This window comes from Euprymna scolopes, chromosome 40, assembly GCF_053919585.1.
Source record: "Euprymna scolopes isolate OS-2025 chromosome 40, ASM5391958v1, whole genome shotgun sequence".
Classification (NCBI taxonomy): domain Eukaryota; kingdom Metazoa; phylum Mollusca; class Cephalopoda; order Sepiida; family Sepiolidae; genus Euprymna; species Euprymna scolopes.
Window position 1 is genome coordinate 36,407,395 of NC_136521.1, and position 22,308 is coordinate 36,429,702.

Consider the following 22,308-nt stretch of genomic DNA (forward strand, 5'->3'; position numbering starts at 1 on the left):
ATTGTAGTCAGCTGGAAAACAAACGAACGGAATAGAGTTATTTCAGTTAAAAAAAATCATTTTATGGGGAGGGAGACATGTTTTTTAATTACTGACCACGAGATACCTCCAAAGCGCACCATAGAATTATCATCAAAACTTTTGTACTATTCAAAAGAAAAAGCCCAATATAAACTCCTCATCATAAAAAACGCGAAACTGAAATCGTGTTTACATTATGGAGTCCTTAAAACAATAAAACTGTTAATGCAAAACATAGATATGTTTTTATAAATTTGCTAAAAAGCAACTATTGGTTAGATTTTCAGGAAACTTTCGATACTTAGTGAAACTTTGATTAATGGACCAGGTGCCTTACATAAGTTTCTTCACTTTTTTTTTATAGGCATTTAAAATTGTCGTAGACACTTAAAAAATCAGTGTGTTATTGTTATGCATCATATGAAATGATTGACTGATTTTTGTGATTTCAGGCTCATATGAACAGTTACAACAGAAATTGTAATACACCCTACTAAAGCCTGATTGTAATAACGTAAATTTCAAAAATGCAATCTGATCGTGAGGATACTTAAGAGCAACAATATGCAATAAAATTATGTTTTAAACGTGGAAAAAATGCGACCGAAACGCATGGAATGCATCAAACTGCTTTTGGGCCATCTTGCATAAATGGAACATCAGTTTTTGAATGGCATAAGAGATTCAAGGAAGGTAGGAAATCTGTGAGTGATAATGAGAGGTGTGATGGAGTAAGGAGGTAATAAGACCAGAGTTGATTGGCCAAATATAGATTTTCATGGATAAGAACTGTCGTGTGAGCTCCAAACAATAAGTGTTAAGGGGTCAAAATTGGGGCCAAAGTTTTAAAAATTTGACCTTTGCGGTCTTTACCAAATTACTACGCCAACTTTTGGTTTATATATTTGAAATTTTACATAAAGTTTACTCAGATATAAGACAAGCTTTTTAATAGGTTTTTGGCCAGTAATTTAGCTGCTAAATTTTCAAAAGATTTGATCTTTGCGGTCTCTAACAAACTATTCAGCTAATTTTTTGGTCTACACATTTGAAATTTTAGAGTTTTGGGGCGAAAAATGTGATGCCAAGAGGGCAAAGTTTTAATAGTAGACTTTTGCCAAGTCTACCAAACTTCTCCGACACTTTTGTGTCTAAAAACTTGAACTTTTAAATCCAGGTTACCTGCACATGAGTCAAACTTTTTAATATGCATATACATATATGCCTAAATTAAACGTAGATTCCATGAACAAAGCTTCTTTCTTAGAAATGCACGCCTGTGGAACTCTGTTCCGTCTGCCTTCTTCCCTCCTCACTACAAATTGGATGTCTTCAAGTCCAACGTAAACAATTTTCTGATGAACCGCACCCTTAAGTAGACACTTTAAATATCCACGCTAACGTACTGTACTTACAATAACCCTTATCCCTGAGTGGCTTCCGGGCCTTGATAAGTGGTGATCACCTTGTAAAAAAAAAAATTATGTACAAACAATTTTGAACAGTACATACGACCCGAGAAAAGCCAGGCTGACCTGCTAGTATGTAAAAAAAAAATGTGACTGCTGTTAGGATAAGTTACCGTTCTACTTACGTGGATAAGTTTTATTGTATAACTTATTTGAAACGTTTATTATGTTTTAAACGGAAGTAATGACGTGCGCTTAATTTAAAGCAACAAAGATGACAGACAGTAAGCTATGGATGCCTTTCGGGCTAAAATGGTTTAAATTAACACTTTTGTGCTTATTAAAAAACTGATGCCATGGATGTTTATAAAACTTTCTGAAAAGTTGTAACTAACTGATTTCTATATAATTTTTGGGTGTCTATATTTCGCGATAACCTTTATAGTCTCGAGCATTGCATTAAACTCGAACATAAATAGAAACAATGTTAGAAAGTTACCCAATAAATACCACTGTGAAATTTGTTGGGTAGATTTCTATTTGCATTTTGTTTTATTTTCGAGTTTTGTGCAATTAACATACCAAAAACTTATCAGGTAGGTGGAAGAGTTCTTTATTTTTCCATTGGTAACATTCATTTTTGTTTTTTGACCGCTTTGGGGTTTGCCCGGAATTTTCATTGCTTTGTCATGTTGATATTTAAAATGAACAGTTTTTTTTTTGGTCTGTCATATTTTTGTTTAAAATATGATTACCGTTAGTTAGTAACGGGCAAATATATTCAATTCGCGTATTTGGCGATGCATATTTCATTCAAACATAAGCTTGACAGACCAACGGAAATTATTTTTCAACTTTCGTTATTTTCAGAGCAAGTTCTCGTCTGAGCTCCAAACTTTCACAAAAGCACTCGACTATATACAACTACTATAAAAAATCCTCTATTCTCTATCTATCCTTAATTTAAACGCATATTCATTGAACAAAGCTTTTTCCTAGAACTACCCGCCTATGTAACACTGTTCTACTGGCCTACTTCCCATCCGATTAAAATATGGCAGCTTTCAAGTCCAATGTAAACAAGTACGTGTTGAGCCGTCCCCTTAAATAATCCAAATTCTACTAAATCTGCACCATTAACGATTACTAAATTACCACCTTACATTCATTAACCGTTATCCCCTAGTAGCCTTCGGGATTTGATAAGTGCTTAGTCCTTTGTAAAAAAACAAACTTTAATGTGACAGACCAACCCAGAATCAGTTCAATTATTAATCATAGGAGATGAGCATAAATGCTATTTTAAACTTAAGCTTGGCACAAATAAATATTTGGTCCCCCGACAAAAGGAAGGTGAACCCGTGAATTCACCTTTGTCTGTTCGTCGGTTCGTCTGTCCACAATTTTCTCAATAATTACGCATTGGGATGTTTTGAAATTTCGCACAAACATTAAACATGATATGAGTAAAAAGTAACAGAACGGATTTTCCGGGAAAAATTACAGCTACCCTCCTATGGATGCCTTTCGGGCTAAAATGGTTAAAATTAACACTTTTGTGCTTATTAAAAAATTGATGCCATGGATGTTTATAAAACTTTCTGAAAAGTTGTAACTAACTGATTTCTATATAATTTTGTTTGTCTATACTTCACGATAACTCTTGGGTGTGCCCTAGGGGCTATTTTAGGGTTAATAAAAACACTCCATTTTTGGGACTATTTTACCATATTTGTCCAAAATTTTCTGTGTATGTCTATTTAGCAGTTTTGCATGGTGCTGAACTCAAATTTAAATATGTTAAGATCTTGGCGACTTTTGATTCTAAATGGCGGGAGGAGGGGCAAATAATGGACTTAGTTATTACTTTTTTGCATGGGGCAGAACTCGAATTTACATATGTTAAGGCCTTAAACTGCTCCATTTGTTCGTTTTCAGCAGGATTTGAAGTCCCCCGGGGACTTTTGGGGCTAAATGGGTGGGTAGGCGAGGGGCAAATTCTGAGCTTAGGCATTTTTTTGCCTCGTACACTGTGCACTCACGAGGGACTATCCATGCTTCAGTTGTTAATATTAATTTTGACAGATCAACGTAACTTTAATTTTAAAGTTAACCAAACAGTCGAACTAAAATTAGTTTAAATATTTATTGTGATAGGTCTATGTAAATGACATTTCAAACTTGAGCGAGAAAGGCGATATAAATTCATTTCAATATTGACCGTGACGGATTAAATGATATTAAAACCTTACGCATGACCACCGATGTTATTTAAAAGTTAATGCTTACAGGCACACTGCGAATTTCGTCGGTCTGTCATGCTTAAGGTTCCAATAGCATTGCTATGGAAAAATTAAGCCTGGCAGACTAAAGAAATTGTAATTTAAAATTTAAGTAAAAAGTAAGTGTGACGAACGACAAAAATGCTATTTCAAACATAAACCTGGAAAACTGAAAAAAGCTTTTAACTGACCGATCGACGAAAATACTATTAAGCACTTAACCGTGACAGCTCAATCACAAATAAATTTCAACGTAAATTCTATTTTAAATAAAACTCTGACATACTGGCGAAAATGTTATTTTAAATATAAGCGTGACAGACCATCGAAAATAGTATTTAAAACTTTAGCTTGAAAGCCCAATAAAAATGCAATAAAAAAATCTAAACGTGAGAGAACAAAGAAAATTCTATTTAAAAATGAAGCATGACAGACCAATGTAAATCCTATTTAAAATTTCAGCTTGACAGATCAATGAAAATCGTATTTAAAAATTCAGCATGACAGAGCAATGAAAATCCTATTACAAAATTCAGCATAACAGACCAAAGAAACTCGTATTTAAAATTTCAGCATGATAAACAAATTAGAATACTATATAAACTTTCAGCGTGACAACATAATGAAAAGCGCATTTACTTCAGCATCTTATTATCTTCAGAATCCTATTTAAAATTTAAGCATGACAGACCAATGTAAAGCGTATTTACCAATTTAGCATGACAGACCAATGAAAATCGAATTTAAAAATTTAGCATGACAAATCAATAAAAATCGAATTAAACAATTCAGTACAACAAATCAATTAAAATCGTATTTAAAATTTCAGGATAACTGACCACTGAAAATTCTATTTAAAATTTCACCTTGACAGACCAATAAGAATTGTTTTTCAAATTTCGGCATAACAGACCAATGAAAATCATATTAAAAATTCATCATAACAGACCAATGAAAATCAAATTTAAAATTGTAGCTTGACAGACTAATAAAAATCGTATATAAAAATTCAGCGTGACAAACCAATGAAAATACTATTTAAAACTTCAGGATGACAGACCAATGAGAATCCTATTTAAAATGTCAGCATGACAGACCAATGAAAATCATAATAATAAATTCAGCATGACAGATCAATGAAAATCGTATTTAAAAATTCAGCATGACAGACTAATGAAAATCGTATTTAAAAATTCAGCATGACAGACAAATGAAAATCCTATTTAAAATTTCAGCTTGACAATGTAACAGAGCCGTTGATGGGTGTTAGCAGCAACAGCCGCATGACACGTATGCAAATGACCAAGCCGGTGCGCGATGTGACTTTCACCGCTTAGGAAGATGAGGGAAAGAAAAAAAAAGAAGAAAAATCCACCACGTGGCGAAAGCCAGAAGAAAGCGCGTCCCAGCGTAAGACGAACGTGTGGTCCATTGGTGGTGAGAGACTTTCAATCACAGGACGAGACGGTAAGGTTTTGTTAAGTACTTGGCAGACGACATGAACAAAGAAGACTTTTAAAGCAAGATGCAATACGTTAGATTGGAATTAAACAATCGAATTTATTATCTTTTATGTGGTTTATTTCCGACTGTTTCTGCATGCAACATATGTGTAACGAAACCGTTATAGACAGACAAAGAGAAATGCGATTTAAAATTTCAGCGTTACAGAGCTACAGATATGCTATTTAAATTTAGGCGTGACCGACTAACGAAAATGTATAATATTGTTAATCTATTATATAGTGAAGTAAGTGTATATAAATATTGTTTACATAACATATGTCTCTTTACCGCTGCGATATATATATATACAACATATGACGTTTAGTGGTTAAATGTTCTTCTATTGTTGTATGTATGTGTGGGTGTTGGGTGTTTCACATATAATTAAACAGCTCATTAACATTGTCTGTGTAACACACATGCAAAGAACATACCTCTCTCTGTTGTGTCTTCGTTTCTTCTTATTTTTCAAGTTCATCTCCCTCCGAAGGAAACCAAACAGAAACAGATTGTATATTTGATATAACTTTATTTTTTACTTCCCATCGGAGCTGCTAGCAGCTGTAATTTTCTATATTATGCTGAGGTCGCGTTTTTCTCAGCTCCCAAACGCGGAGGCAATATCTTTTATATTAACTTGTCCGACTTGTCTCTTCTTACGCTAAACTCTAAACTAAACTGCACAGCTTTCTTACTCTATGTACGTTCAAGAATGGAATATTGCTGTCACATCTGGGCAGGATGCTAGAAAGTCTTATCCTGCCTTGACAGAGTTCAGAATAGACTTCGTAGCCTAGAGGAGGATGCCTTTTTTTCTTCCCTGCAAACTCTTTCCCATAGAAGAGACGTTGCGAACCTGTCTCCCTTTTATCGTTATTTTCATGGCAAGTGCTTGTCTTAGCTCCAATCTATGGCCCTCCCTCACCAAACTTTCATGAGGAACACTCTTCTAACTGGAAACACTATCAATAGTTTCGCCAATACCTTATTTGTGCCTAAAACTAAACGTAGATTCCATGCACAAAGCTTTTTTGGTTTGAGCTTCACACATGTGGAACTCTTTTCCGTTAACCTGCTTTCCAGCTGAGTGCAATATGGTCGTCTTCAAGTCCAATGTAAACAAGTTCTTGATGAGCCGCCCCCCTAAAGTAATCTTATTTACCAGATTTACACCTCTAACGAGTACTATTATATTGTCCGTTTGACCACTGTACACTCTTTAACGCTTATCCTCGCGTGGCCTCTAGGCCTTGATAAGTGGTGATTTACTTAATGCTTTAACATTCCTGATATATTTCTACCATAATATTTTTATACTTAAAATACCTTTTTCGTCTTGATGTTTCAAGACACCGAAAACGATCATAATAATAATCGGTAAGATTACTTGGACTTCCCGGCAAGCTCTGTATCACACACCATTCAACTGACAACTTGAATAATACTTATCCTCGTGTAGTTTTTAGCCTGGGTAAGGAATGGCTTATTAGTATTAAACCTACGTGCATTCAATTTACTTGTTTAGAAGTGAAACTGTAGTGCACATAATCGACCAGCTGAACTGCCGAGCGAGCGATGCCCGAACCAATCCTCCCAGAAAGACGCTTAAATGCGCTTCAGAAAGGTTCAATGATTGCGTATAATAAATGAAAACCTCCAAACACAAATAAATCTATGCATAAAGAAGAAGTGGGAACCCTAACCCTAACCCGATCAATCGCCATCGATAAACAACACCCAATTTTTTATTCATAAAGATTCATTCTCCCGCCCATTCATTTGTATAGCGAATGTTAACAAGACTGCAGAAACGCTTTGATCCTTTGTGTCAATCTTACTATCATTTTTACTCTTTCGCTTATAAACATAATAAAACACACACACTAAAAAACTATGTAAATGTAAATATTATGCATGTCTTTGTGTATTAAGACATAATGTTTTCATTGAAGCAAGTATTATTAAATAACGTGCAATATTTCTTGTTAATATTTAAAAAAAAAATGTAATAAAAAAACCCACGAAACTTAGATGCACTTACTTGACCAAAATACAAAATGAAATAACATATACATATGTTAATTATATATATATATATATATATATATATATATATATATATATATATATATATATATATATATATGATTAATGACCATTATTTCACGCGGTTAATGGTAGCCGACATTTGGATAAGTTCTTTGGTAATCAAGCCAGAGATGGCTTGTGTTGCCGGGTTCGAATCTATCAATTGTGTTAATCGTGACTCGTGACACCCTGCACTGAGCTTTCCCGAAAGGCTGAAACACTAGTGCGTGTAGGTGTTTAATTATTATAGAAAATAATTATGTCAGCCCCTTCAAGAACTCGTTTTTTATCGTTGAGCACTTTCAGTTGAATTAAGTCGATCAATTTAGTTCTTATGCATAGATCATCATATAATGATTGCTCACTCTGACTGATGAAAAAAAACATTTTAAAAACATTAAATGTTTAATTTCATCGTTATTTCACGCGGTCAATGCTATGCTAATCTAGCCAGAGCTGGCTTGTGTTGCACTGAAGATACCTGAAAGGATGACACACTAGTGTCTGTGTGTATTTGATTATTATAGTATGTATATATATATATATATATATATATATATATATATATATATATATATATATATATATATATAATGAATGAAAAAATATTATATTCCAAAGTTACCGATATTGACCATCTTACAATTTATTCCTTTAATTTAGTTCACATTTACAATTCTTTCCCACTCATTCTTTATACATATACAATTCTTCTGAATTAAAGGAATACATTGTAAGATGGTCAACATCATGTACTTTGGAATATAGACTTTTCTCATTCATTCATTATATTGCTCTGTAATTACATTGAGCTTATTAAATTTGGATTGGTATATATTTTGAAGAAATAATGTATACTTCCACAGAAAAAAAAAATATATTTATACATATATAAATATATATATATATACATACACGCACGTGCGCGCACACACACAGACGTACACACATATATATATATATTATCGGGATCAAATAGTCTTTAAAAATGAACTAATTTATGAAAAGGCGGTGTGAGTGTAAAGAGGTAGCTTTAAACTTTTGTGGTATAAAAACTAAAAAAACTCCTCTCAAACGAATAAGAGGGGGCAGTAGTGGGAATCTTTATTGGCACAATCGTATGAATAATAATTAAGGTTCTCCATTATAAATGACCCCCAGTTGACCCACCCCGTTGTTTGAGTGGGCGATATAACCCGTAACACGGTATAACACGTACCATGGTGTGAGTATCATGTCAAATTTGTTACTTCTACGTGAAGCCAAATGGTCTCCTACCCCATTGGTGTGGCGACTGACTTTATGATACCCAATTTTGATCTTTAAAATATCATATTTAAGCGTACTTTACGACCGGGCAAACCTGCCCCCCCCCGGCTAGTATTTTTTTAAATACACAAACAGTATACTTGATATAAAATTATAAATAGCATTCAATAAATATTTAAAACTTTGCCCATATTTATGGATAAGTTAAAGGGACATAACTGTGTACTAGTGTTGTTTTATTGCGTTACTTAATTAAATTACAGTCAAAGGGTAATTATTTAGAATTTACCAGCAGTGGAAATAATTTACTCCCATTTCGCCACCATTTAAAACGCCTAATGGATAAAATCTTTGGTAAATTTAGTTGTAAGTTACAATCTTCTGGAGGTTGAAGGGTCAATCCTCAGTACGGGCGACATTCAGGAGACAATTGCGAAATAATTAAGACTTCTATTCAGTCATGGCTGACGTAATGAGCTTGACAAGATATACCTGAAGAAGGTTGGTGCTTACAGCGATCGAAACATTGTGACGTAATGAGAGCATGTTATACCACACAATTTAATGAATAGTTGTGTTCGAAAATCTGTGGTCATTCTGGAGTTCATGTGAAAATATCAGCAGCAGCTGAAAGATAGCTGGCTAGCAGAGCTATTAGGATACTTGTGCAGAATTTGAATCAGACGTAACTCACCATCCACTTGGCTTTTCTTGGAATATGACGTCATGCGCTCGGGTTTGACTGTAATCTGATAGAAGACGCTGATCAGCCAATCAATACATGGTAAAGTAGCAGACAAACTTTTAGGAAAAATATCGGAATAAAAAAACGTCAATACGTTAAGTAAACAACGCACCCTCAAACGGCTTTTCCTAACAACTTTATACAAGATGAATATCTCCACTTTGGATCAACAGTTGCAGATGCTAGAAGATGTCGTTTCATATTGCTAAACAAAACGATCTATCGCTGCAAAGAAAAATTTTACATAGATGACATGCAGAGGTGCATCATCGCCAAAAAACAATCTATTAAGGATGGATGTGGTTGGAGGTGTATCAGGATGAAATGCAGAAGCAGCTGGTTGGTTGGTTGTTTTGTTTTCAGGTTATACCACACAATTGTGAAAAAACAGTCAAAAAGGAAGGATCCAAATATTGCAAGTTTCAAGGTTAAGAATTAAATCAAATAGCTCTCAAAATATTGAAACACATTTTTAATAAAAGCTTTACACAATGTTAATCGTTCAAATACTGTATATAGGGTTTGAATATATGGTTAAGTTGCATTTTTGGTCGTTTAGATCTGCTTTAAAGCATCACCGCTCACTCATTTTTCGACCAAATTTCAAACAATTATTACAGTTTATAGATCCCCTTCTCAGCTATATTGTCATTATTTTTTCTTCAATTTTCGCCCAGTAAAACAAAAGCTATGATGAATTTACTGGTTTTCAAAATCGTAAAAAACGTAAGGAGGTGAGCGACACTTTTTAGGACTGGTTTCCATAGCAACCACGTCGCTTTAGCGATTACTGTTACTACCAATTCACCGTTCTCGCGAAAAGATGAAAGGGAGATAATTTGGGGGATTTTATTGAAAGCAGACTAGTGCCGTACATTAATATTGCATATGTGTATGTTATGTTTATGGGGGCAAAAAATCATGGATTACAATAGAAAAAGGCGAGCATGAAAAGTAATATGGTTAAACTTTAACATTGAAAAGTAAAGGGCAAGTTTTTTAAGACTGAAAAAGAAACAGACAAGATATTCTAGTAAGAATATCATAAATTTATAACTTAAAATATTGCAGCATTTTTTAAAATTCAATTTATTACATTATATAATCAATTCTTAATGCTGCAATATTTTAATTTATAAATTTATTATATTTTTACTAGAATATCTTGTCTATTTCTTTTTCAGTCTTAAAAACTTGTCTTTTACTTTTCCATGTTTAAGCTTAACAATATTACTTTACATGCTCACATTTTTCTATTGTAATCCATATAATAATTTTCTTTTTAAAACTTTCTTATCTCTACTATTATATAAAATTCACTTTGTGTGTATATGTTTGTGTATGACTGTTTGTGAATTCGTGCTCTATAGACTCCACAACGACTGGGCCGATTATTATATATAGAAGAGGACGAGGTAAATAAGTTTGGAAATAATATATATTAAAGGAAAAGGCCAGAATTGAACCTAGCAATCAAAAGTTAAAAGTGATTACATATTTAGATGCGATCCAAGGAATTTAATGAATTGCCATTATAGTGGATGAAAGGGAGATAATTTGGGGGATTTTATTGAAAGCAGACTAGTGCCGTACATTAATATTGCATATGTGTATGTTATGTTTATGAGGGCAAAAAATCGACAAATAATAGACAATGGATTGAGGAATTTTATTTGTGTAGAAAAGGTGTGTGGAGATATGTTGTAATATGTTGAATCCACGTGAGGAACTTTCAAATATTTGAGCACGTTTTGACGTCACAAAGAAAGATAGTAAAATATATCAAGTTAAGATTGTTCGAAATCGGGCAGACAGTTGAGAGACACAACTGGGAGTCAAAGCTAGGAGACTCGGGAGAGGAGAGAGTTAAGCGAAACAGAAAGGCAGACAAGACAATGTAGAAATCTAAAGGCATTGAATACATCATCATCATCATCATCATCATCATCATCATCATGTTATTTGTAAGTCTTCTCTTGTCATCTTTCAACCTGAAATGTAATATATTTTTCTGATTCGTCTTTGTAAATGAACTTTGTGTGTAACCCCCTTCCAAATTGTTAACTGCCCTCGTCCTCTAAAAGAATGAATCCGTCTCTGTGTTTAAAAGAACTCTCCACTTCTAACACCTATATCCCTTCTATACTACAAATAATAAGCTCAACAAGTAATTCCAACCGTCGCAGTGAATCATCTTCTATTAAAAAAATAGTCTGAATGCCCGGCGTTTTCCGGGTGTTTGGAGGTGTGTGTTGAGCAAAAGAATTAAGGAATTAAAGTATGTTGAATGCAACGTTAAATGGCAGTTTCAGTCATATAGAAGTGCTTTAAAACGTCACCGCTCACTCATTTTACGACCAAATTAAAAAAAAAACTATTACAGTATATAGACCCCTCTTCTCAGCTATAGGGTGAATTTTTTTTCAATTTTCGTTCAGTAAAACAAAAATTATGATGAATTTACTGAAGTTCAAAAACGTAAAAAAAAAATTGAGGTGAGCGACGATTTTATGACTGGTTTCCATAGCAACCACGTCACTTCAGCGACTAAACAGAGTGAATGAATGCATGAAAGGGAGATAATTGGGGAGATTTTATTGAAAGCAGACGAATGTCGTACATTATTATTATATATTTAATTTAATACTAGCAGTTCAGCCCGGCTTTGCTTGGGCCCTATGTATTGTTTCTAACTTATATACATTTGTATATATATATATATATATATATATATATATATATATATATATATATATATGTGTGTGTGTGTGTATATATATATATGTGTGTATATATTAAAAGTTTGACTCATGTCCAAGTAACCTACATCTAAAATTTCAAATGTTTAGACCTAAAATTGGGGGAGGAGTTTGGTAGAATTTACAAAGGTCAACTCTTTCAACTTTGACCTCTTGGCAGCCAAATTGTTGACCTAAAAATGTTTAAAAGTTTGCTGCATGTCTGAATACCCTTTATGTAAAATTTAAAATGTTTAGACCAAAAATTGGCTTAATAGTTTGCTAGAGATTGAAAAGGTAAAATCTTTTGAACTTTGACCCTTTGGAAGCCAAATTCTCGGCCAAAAACCGATTTATAAGCTTGTCCTATTTCTGAATACACTTTATGTAAAATTTCAAAAGTTTAGAACATAAATTAGCTGATTAATTTGGTAGAGACCGTTAAGGTCAATTTTTAAAAAATGTTTACCCCTATTTTAACCTTTTAACTTTAATTGTTTTATGTTTTCAAATCAATTAAAAAGTTTGATCCATGTCCAAGTAACCTACATCTATATATATATATTTTCTCAAATCTCATGACCACTTATGTCAAATATCGAGTCTGCAGACTGAAAATAGTTAGGTAGGAAAATGTACACACACATACACACAGACAGACAGACAGACAGACAATTTCACTTATATATATATATATATATATATATATATATGGTAAAAATGGTAATTAGTAAAACCTGAAGAGAGTGCTCAATACTATTGCAGAGATAAATATGCGTTTTATTTTTTATTACCGTTTTATCTGTTCAGTTACATATGTTTCGGTTGCCGGACCATATTTACGATCCAGCAGCCTCGTAAGACCTTACAGAAATGGCTATTATTATTTGGAAGAACGATTTTAAAAGAAATACGACACAAAAAAGGGAGGGGAAGAAAGAGGGCAAGAGAAAATAAGTGGGGGGCGGAGATCAACAATAATTAAGTTTTGGAGTTTAAAATACATTAGATTGTAGTGTGTGGAGGGTTAGTAAATTCAGCTAAGCGTGGGTGAAAGTGTAGTGATATAGGGAGAGGGAGAGGGGGAGATAAAAGGGAGGGGTAAGAGGAGGAAGGGGGGAATTTCAATTTTGGGTTTTAAGAGTTGGTTGTTTTTAGTAAAATTGTTTAGCTATACATTGGAGTATATGAATTGATGGGAGGGGAGAGGGAGAGAGAGGGAGAGAGAGGGAGAGAGAAAGGTTTAGTGAATGTGTCATATGCGTCTGTTAGGGTTTTCTTTTAGAAGGCTCGCAGTGGCCACGGCAAGTCCAGACGTACCCCCGACAATTAATTGTTTTAGGCAGTTAAGAGTGAATAATAAAACGTATATATATATATATATATATATATATAATATATATATATATATATGTGTGTGTGTGTGTGAGTGTGCTATAGTGAAGAAGCACGTTATTTCCCATTTAAAAGTGATACTACCCGAATATATTACATGATATTCGGTTTTAATAACTTTTATGCACGTCACAGGTAGGACTTCATATGTATACTATACTGGCCAAATACCTTATTTATTATGTAGGATAATGTACAAGTACGTCATTTATAGATATAGATCAAACTACTCGATAATTTTACATAATTTTCTGTTGTGCTAACTTTTCCGTGTGTCAGAGATAAGAGTTGTATTTTTTTACACCAGAGTGCTATAGTAAAAAAGCACCTGATTTCTTATATAAATGTCATACAACTCGAATATATTACATGATTTTAGGTTTTGATTATTTTTTAAGTACGTCACAAGTCAGATTTCCTTTGTTTTTCATATGGGTACTATACTGTACAAGTACCTTATTTCTTGGGTAGGATACTGAAAATTTTATGTGTATCAACATATTGCCTTTGTTTCAAGACTTTTTTAGAATGTATACTTTGAGGAAAATAAATCATCAATCTCTCAGTTATTGCAGCATTTGTCAAATTTACTTAAGGAAATTGCTTTAAATGCTGTATATATAATTTGCAGGTTTATATATTTAATTATTTTTCAGTAAATATATTTGTATACTTTCCTCTGAAGAGATGAGCCTGCAATGAAAATACATGGATTAAGGATTTTTTTTTAATGTTGTATTCCTTGTTCAAACAATAACTTTTTTGTTTTGAAAATTATATTTTCTTAAATTTAACTATAAAACCTGCAATTTTAAATTTCCTCTACCTAGTAGATTGAGCAATTTCATTAGGCTGAGATTGTATTTTGTAAGAGTGAAACCACAAGATTGATTAATCTGTGATCTAATTCATCCTGTTATCTCTCTCTCTCTCTCTCTCTCTCTATATATATATATATATATATATATACATATATATATATATATATATATATATATTCCAGGTTAAACAACAAAAAGTAAACACCATTGAGTTTTAACGAGTTTGTTGATAGTGCTCAATTAAAAAGAGCAAGATTTTATTTTATTCAATTTAGGTAAACGAATTCACCATAATTCGCTACAATAGAGTTACTGTTTCAGTGTTAGTGATGTCTTTTAAGACTGAAACAGTAAATGCATTGTAGCAACTTTGGTCTACATAAGGTTTACAAGTAGGCTCGCTTTAAAAGTAATTACACATTTATTACTTTAAAATGTTCGGATATAAGCGCTTTAAATTCTGTTATTAGTAGCTATAATTATTTTTTTTAAATTTGAATAATTTGTTTGGGTTTATATATATTTTTTATATATTTACTACGTATATATCGTTAAAACATATATGTATATATATATACGTATATATCATTATAAACGATACATATATGCATGTATGTATATATCATTATAAACGATATATATACGTGTATATCTTTATAAACGATATATATACGTATATATCGTTATAGACGATATATATATATATATATAAACGCACACACACATTATATATATATATATATATATATATATATATATAGCGTTAAAACAAAGAAATGCTTTTCGCATTTTTTTCTCGCAAAGCAACATTAAATTGAGTCGACATATTCCGAAGGTTGAACTGAGCTGGATCCATTTGTGGAACACAGAACGTCCCGAATGAACGCAGATCACGCATGCTAATCCGTAGCGGCCGAGATACTGACTGGCAGCCAATGCCCCATCCAGATGTTAAAAATGTAGTTTCAACGTCTTCGCTAACCTTGAAGCAATTCTGAAGCTATTGTCTCGTGGATGAACTCTCCTGAGTTACGCAGTGTGACCAAACCAACGAAGTTTCCCCTTTGCATATTTAGTACGAAAATAGTGTTAGCAGATCTACATGCAATATAGGACAAACATTTATAGCTTTGTGAGATCGGCAGCTTTCGCAGCTGTAGATAAAGATCGTCTGAACAAGGGCTTGATAGGTTCTGATTTTCGAGCCTATTGTATGTAGTACTTACCAACAAAACAAACGCCCACGTGTCTGTGCCTTGTATAGGCATGCGCGACAACAAAACTTGGATTTTTATAAGCGGAAGTCTCGAGGTTGTCAGGAATCTACAGGCGCATGCGCAAGAGAAGGGATTGAGATAGTGGTATAAAAGGCAGGTCGAGTGAGAAGGTTGTTGCTGTTGTTGTCATTGGACGTTACAGTGACGCGTGCGTTAGCAGGTGATTAAGAGGCTGTTTTTTGTGTGTCAAGTCGCGCACCTCGGTGAAGATCATATAAGTCGTGCACCTCGGTGAAGGTGAAGGTCATAAGCTATTTCGGTTATTTCGTTTTGTCTCTTTTCCTGGACAACTATGGCTGGGACAAAGTTTGATTTAATACTGATACCCGAATTCGACGGATCCACTTCTGTTGTCAACTGGGTCGAAAGGGTTGAGCTGACCTGCAACCTCTGTGAAGTAAAGGGGGTGCATACCGTGATTCCCCTGAGATTGTCTGGAGGCGCCCTAAGTGTATATCAGCAACTTAGTGCCGTGGAGAAGGCTGATGTTACCTGCATAAAAGTGCTTTATACAAGGCATTTGCCATGGATCCCTGCACGGCCTACGAAACATTTGCCTCTAGGAAGCTCATGCCAGGAGAAACCGTGGACGTCTTCTTCGCGGAGCTGAAGAAACTTGCAGTTCTATTTGGCAATGGAGTGTCAGAGTAAACACTGGCGTATGCGTTTGTGGCCGGCCTTCCCACCCATGTTAAGCAACTGTTGAGGGCTTCCACCAGCGTATCTGTAACGCCCATGGAACATTTGTTAGAATGCGCTCGAGCCATTATCAGAGATGAGGAGGACCTGAGGGAACCGGTTGTAATGATGGCGCAGGCAGCCAAGACTAATGCTGAAAAGAGTCCCAGTTTGAGACCCACGACCAATGGGAGACTTTTCTGCTGCGGCCAGCGAGGCCATTTCGCAAGAAATTGTACTAACAAGGGGCGGGGGTGCCCGCGCTGTTTCCAATGTGGTAGTTATGGACATTTATCCCAAAATTGTGCGGGAAATGCATCAGGGGGCAGGACGTCAGCGCCGCCCTGTTCCCCGGACAAGATTTAATTGAGGCGCAACCGACAATAAATGTGTACGTGGACCAAGTGCCTTGTTCAGCTCTTCTCGACTCCGGGTGCTCACACACCATCATGAGTGCCAAGTTGTGTCGAAACTGGACAAAGCAGAACATCAAAGTAACCACAATAGGTGGCAATACGCAAGCTTGCTGTGGAGCCGGAACTGTCAAAGTCCACACAGACTCTGGTGTGGCCGCAGACATTAATGTGCTGATGATGCGAGGGGATTTGCTGGGATTCGATGTACTGTTGGGATATGATGCTATTAAGGCACTGGGGGGAGTGGTTATCGGAAGAGATGGGACTGTGCGATTTTTGGAAACCTCAGTGTGTGCTGCAGTTCACATTGATCGGCCTGATTTTAAGGTGGACTACGACCCTCACCAAATAGCATGGACTGCATCGTGAAAGTGGACAGAAGGAAGGGCACCAACCGAACTCAAGAATAGCATTGCAGAGTACTCGATACCCGACAAGGCCCGTAATGAATACGAGAAGGAACTTGAGGCATAGATCCAGGATTGATGGCTGATCCCCTACCTCAACAAGCTGGGACCACCCAAGGGTCTGATTCCCTTAATAGATACATTGAGACGTACACTGCCGATGCTGACGTGTGCGCCAGCAAGCTGAGAGAATGGCGCCAGAAGGGCTCCAATGTGTCTATAGTAGACTTGCGGAAGGCTTATTTGCAGGTGCGAGTGGATGAGACATTGTGGCCGTTCCAGACAGTGTGGTTCCGGGGTCAGAGATACTGCCTTACTCGACTTGGCTTTGGGCTGAATGTGGCACCGCAAATCATGAAGACCATCGTAAATGCAGTGTTGTCCCAGGAAAAGACCACTGAGGACGCAACATCGGCCTATATTGACGATGTGTACGTCAATGAAGACGTACAATCTGCGTCGCACGTCAGAGAAAAGTTAGCTCAATTCGGGTTGGAGTGCAAGGATACCGAACGTCTGAGGGATGGAGCACGGGTATTAGGATTGGACGTTTGCGGGAAAGACGGTACCTTACGATGGAGGCGTGGCAGTGAGATTCCAAACATCCCTGATGTTATTACGCGGCGGACTATTTTTCCTTGTGTGGGAAACTTATTGGTCACTTACCAGCGTGTGGCTGGCTCCGAGCAGCTGTGGGCGTCATCAAACGCAGGGCAAGTTTAGTAACTACAGGTTGGGATGATTTATCTGATGATGCTTTTCTAACTCTGATGACGACAGAAACACTAGAGAGAGTTAACAAGGAGGACACTGCCCGTGGAGAATGGCGTGTCGATGGGGACACTGTGAATGTGTGGGTTGACGCTAGTTCTTTGTCATTGGGAGTGTTATTGGAGCAACGTGGAAATGTAATTGAAGACGCGTGCTGGCTGCGACTCGTGAATGATGCTCAACACATCAACCTGGCGGAACTGGATGCTGTTGTGAAGGGTTTAAATCTGGCACTGCAATGGCAGTCAAAGAAGTTACACTTGTACACGGATTCTCTCTGCGTCTACCACTGGGTGTCCGACACTCTTTCGGGACGAACGAGAGTCCACACTAAGGCGGCCAGTGAGATGTTAATCCGGCGGAGGCTAAACACCCTGAAGAGTCTGGTATCAGAGTATGACCTGTCGGTGTATGACCTGTGTAACGCTCGTGGCATCACACTGTAATCGTGCAGACCAACTAACCCGTGTGCCTCACAAATGGTATGAAGCTGTGAAGACAGGCGTGGAGTTCGCTGCTCGATTTTGCGCAGTTGGCGCGATTAGCTCATGCCAAATACAAAGAATTCATGTGCAGAGTGGACATCCAGGTATCAAAAGAACTTTGTATTTTGCGAAGCGTGTGGACCCGGCAGTGACAAGGGCGGATGTCAGGCAGATCATCAAGCACTGTGAGGCATGCCAGTCTATCGATCCTGCACCTGAGCAATGGCAGAAGGTGCGATTGGAAGTTGAGCATGTGTGGCAACGATTAGCGATGGATATTACCCATTACAATGGTAAGCCCTTTCTAACCCTTATCGACTGTGGACCCACTCGTTTTTCGGTGTGGCGGCAAATGACCAGGCAGGACTCAGCGAATGTTGTCCGCCAACTGTCATCTATCTTTTCTGAGCGAGGTGCGCCGGAAGAGATATTGACGGACAACGATGCTGCTTTTTGTAGCCACCAAGTTCGGCAGTTGTTGAATGAGTGGGGTGTCCGACTACGACTGCGATGTGCTCGTGCCATCAGGGAATGGCATTGCTGAGAGGAGCCATCGCAGCATCAAGAGAATTGCTGCCAGAAAGCAATGCACCATTACGGAGGCCATGTATTGGTATAACATCACACCAAAGGATCGGAAGACACTAACAACAGCACCGGCCAATGCCATACACAAATACCGTGTTAGGATAAAGGGCATTGACACTGTCCAACCAATCGACGAGGAGAGTCATGGCAAATACAAGATAGGGGATCCAGTTTGGGTTAGACCCCCTGGAAACCGGTGCACCACCAAGTTCAAGCGAGGACGAATATCTGGAGTGGTCAGCCAGCAGTCGGTCCTTGTTGATGGAACCCCACGCCATGTGCGCGATCTTCGCCCAGCTAGTAAAGTACATCCCACAACTACAGAGAGCGATGAATCATCAGATGATGAGCTGCTTATGAGTGAGGTCACCGAGCAAGAGAGTGGTAGTTGTAGTTCGTCTGATCAGGCAGGATCAGAACCAGAACCAGAACCTGAATCCGAGATTGTAAATACCACCCTTCGCAGAAGCCAACGAACTAAGAGGCCACCCCCGGAGTGCACTCTATGTGATCATCAGATCAGGGGGGAGTGTAGTACTTACCAAAAAAAACAAACGCCCACGTGTTTGTGCCTTGTATAGGCATGCGCGACAACAAAACTTGGGTTTTTATAAGCGGAAGTCTCGAGGTTGTCAGGAATCTACAGGCGCATGCGCAGAGAAGGGATTGAGATAGTGGTATAAAAGGCAGGTCGAGTGAGAAGGTTGTTGTTGTTGTCATTGGACGTTACAGTGACGCGTGCGTTAGCAGGTGATTAAGAGGCTGTTTTTTTTTGTGTGTCAAGTCGCGCACCTCGGTGAAGATCATATAATTCGTGCACCTCGGTGAAAGTGAAGGCCATATTGTATCCCAGATCAAGACTCCAGACGGGATTATAGGCAACTAAAAACGTGTCAGCCGTTGTTGATTCAATGGTCATTATCACTGTACTCATGGGCTTAGCGACGAAATTTAAGTCTGTCCTTAAACCGACCAGTCTCCTCTAAGGATTTATCATTGAGAAGAATCGTGCTTTCCTCCGAGGGTAGGAAACCTCCCCTTTCTATGAAAGTACAGGATGTCCAAAGAGTCACTGAAGGGTTTTGAATTTAAATAGATTCCTTATTTTTGTTTATACCTTTGTTTTAATACAATCTGACAAAGATATGAGGAAATTCCAAAAAAAAAATGCAAAATTCAAACAATATTTATTTCTGAAAAATAATGTCTTTTAAATGTTGTCCATTTCCAGCTTCGCATATTTGTGATTTTTCCAAAACATTATTTATAGCAGATTGAAAAATCTGTGGATCGCAATTTAACTCCCTTATTTAATTCCTGATGTTTTCCTTCCATTATTGCAGGGTTTGGGATTTGACGTTTCGAGGTCTGCCACCTGTCTTTGAATTTTGCGTACTTAAAAAAAATCCCAATGTCTTAGTCAGATTTGTGTTAAAATTACAGAACAATATCATCAAAAATAAAGAATCTATTTAAGTTTAAAATCCTTCAGTGTCTACTTGGACACGCTGTACACATTCGCATGGAAAATGAAGTAAAAAAAAACAAAACAAAAATAATTCATAAAATAACTACGGTTACTATTCAAAATACTGTTGTTTTTCTTCCAATTCTGGAAACGAAATAATAATTGATGAAATTGATTAGCGCTGTAAAAACAAACGTTAATGAGATTTTAAAATGGAAGATTATTTCGACGACAAAAAATACAGAAATTAAAAAAAAGATAGCGGAAGAAATATAAGAAAATAAAAATAAAACCCGCTTGTTAATATGATCGGAAAATTGGAAACATGCAAAATGAAAAACAGTTATTTATTAGAAGTATCTATTTTACTTAAACATTAGATATGGATCATAACGATCTATCATATTGCGTCAAGACATGGATGTTTCAAGAGACCAAGAACGATTCAATCCTCTTATAGTATTCATCATTCTTCAGATAACAATCTATCCGTTTCATTAACCCCCATCCTTAAATGCATTTTTGTCTTGGTAAGTGGTAGATAATATGTGAGAAATGTTTCCAATCACCCCATAATAACTTCACTATTCGAAATGTTTCCAATCATCCCATAATAACTTCACTATTCGAAATGTTTCCAATCACCCCATTACACTTCACTATTTGAAAATAATTATTTCTCCCCGTAACACACGGGGAGAAATAATTATTTTCGAATAGTGAAGTGTAATGGTAGTTGTATTTGTAAGAATGTTTAACCCAGATAATAAGGATGTCAGGGCAAAATAGTTGTAATGGTTATATATTTGCCCGATTTTTTCTGGGAGAGTGGGAGGACTTGCCAGAAAGAGGGGAAATATGAACTACTTCGTCTATAGATCTGCTCAATACTGATGATGCCTCGGCATTAAACTGTCAATATATCGATCCCATATTTAGATTCTATTTTTTTTAGAATTAACATATGTTGATTTAGTATCTATATATTTATATTAGCCTGCCTGTCTGTCTATCCATTCCAATTTTCTCAGAAACTACAGGCTAATCTGGCTGAAATGTTGTTTGGACGTTTGTCATGATAAAATGCGGAATACTAAGTATTATGGCATCCGCTCGATGCACGGTTCCGAATCAATAGTGGGGTATTTAGTACTCTCGCACAGCAACAACTTGGACACCGGGGTTGGAAAATGGGATTGAGAAGTCAGCGCTCCAGAGGAAGGGACACTCTAACCTGCAGAAAAGTGCTGGGGGCAGCCTCGTCGGCATTCCCAGGCAATAAACTAACCCTTTCTCAAAGAGAAAAGGCAAAGTCTAGGAGGGTGGAATTCTTGCAATTACAGAGGAAAGGATTTATACCACAATCAACAAGGATCAGATCATTAAAGAAATGTCTAATCTCTGTTGATTTGGAGGGCCGAGGATAAAATTCCTTAGGGGTTAGTCGACATAATGCCACATTTACTCGAGAAGTTCTATCTGACTGCAATTTACTATGGCGATTTCGTATAATAAACTCCAAGACTAATATCAAGGGATCCATTCAATGAATTTTATAAAGATTTTTATGGATTAGTATTTAACGCTAAAATCAGCACAAATGTTACTATAGGCAATCATCAATTTTGCATAATACACTTATTATACAACGGGATATAACTTTTGCCATTTTCTAACCGGCTAAGACAACTTGTAACCAAATCAAGAAATCAAAATTTGTTAGTTTCTGGAACCTATTTAAAATAGGACACGCCCATTCAATCAGCGCGTTTAGAAATAAAAATATCATATCAGACTTGAGCGTGACAAACTGATCCAGCGAGTGCCCAACGTAGGACGCATCGATAAAATATAATTATGTCTTCAGTTATCAATTATCGATTTACTCGAATTATTATTAAAAGCCAATTTTCATTGGTTGAATTGTCACGGCGAATAACCACC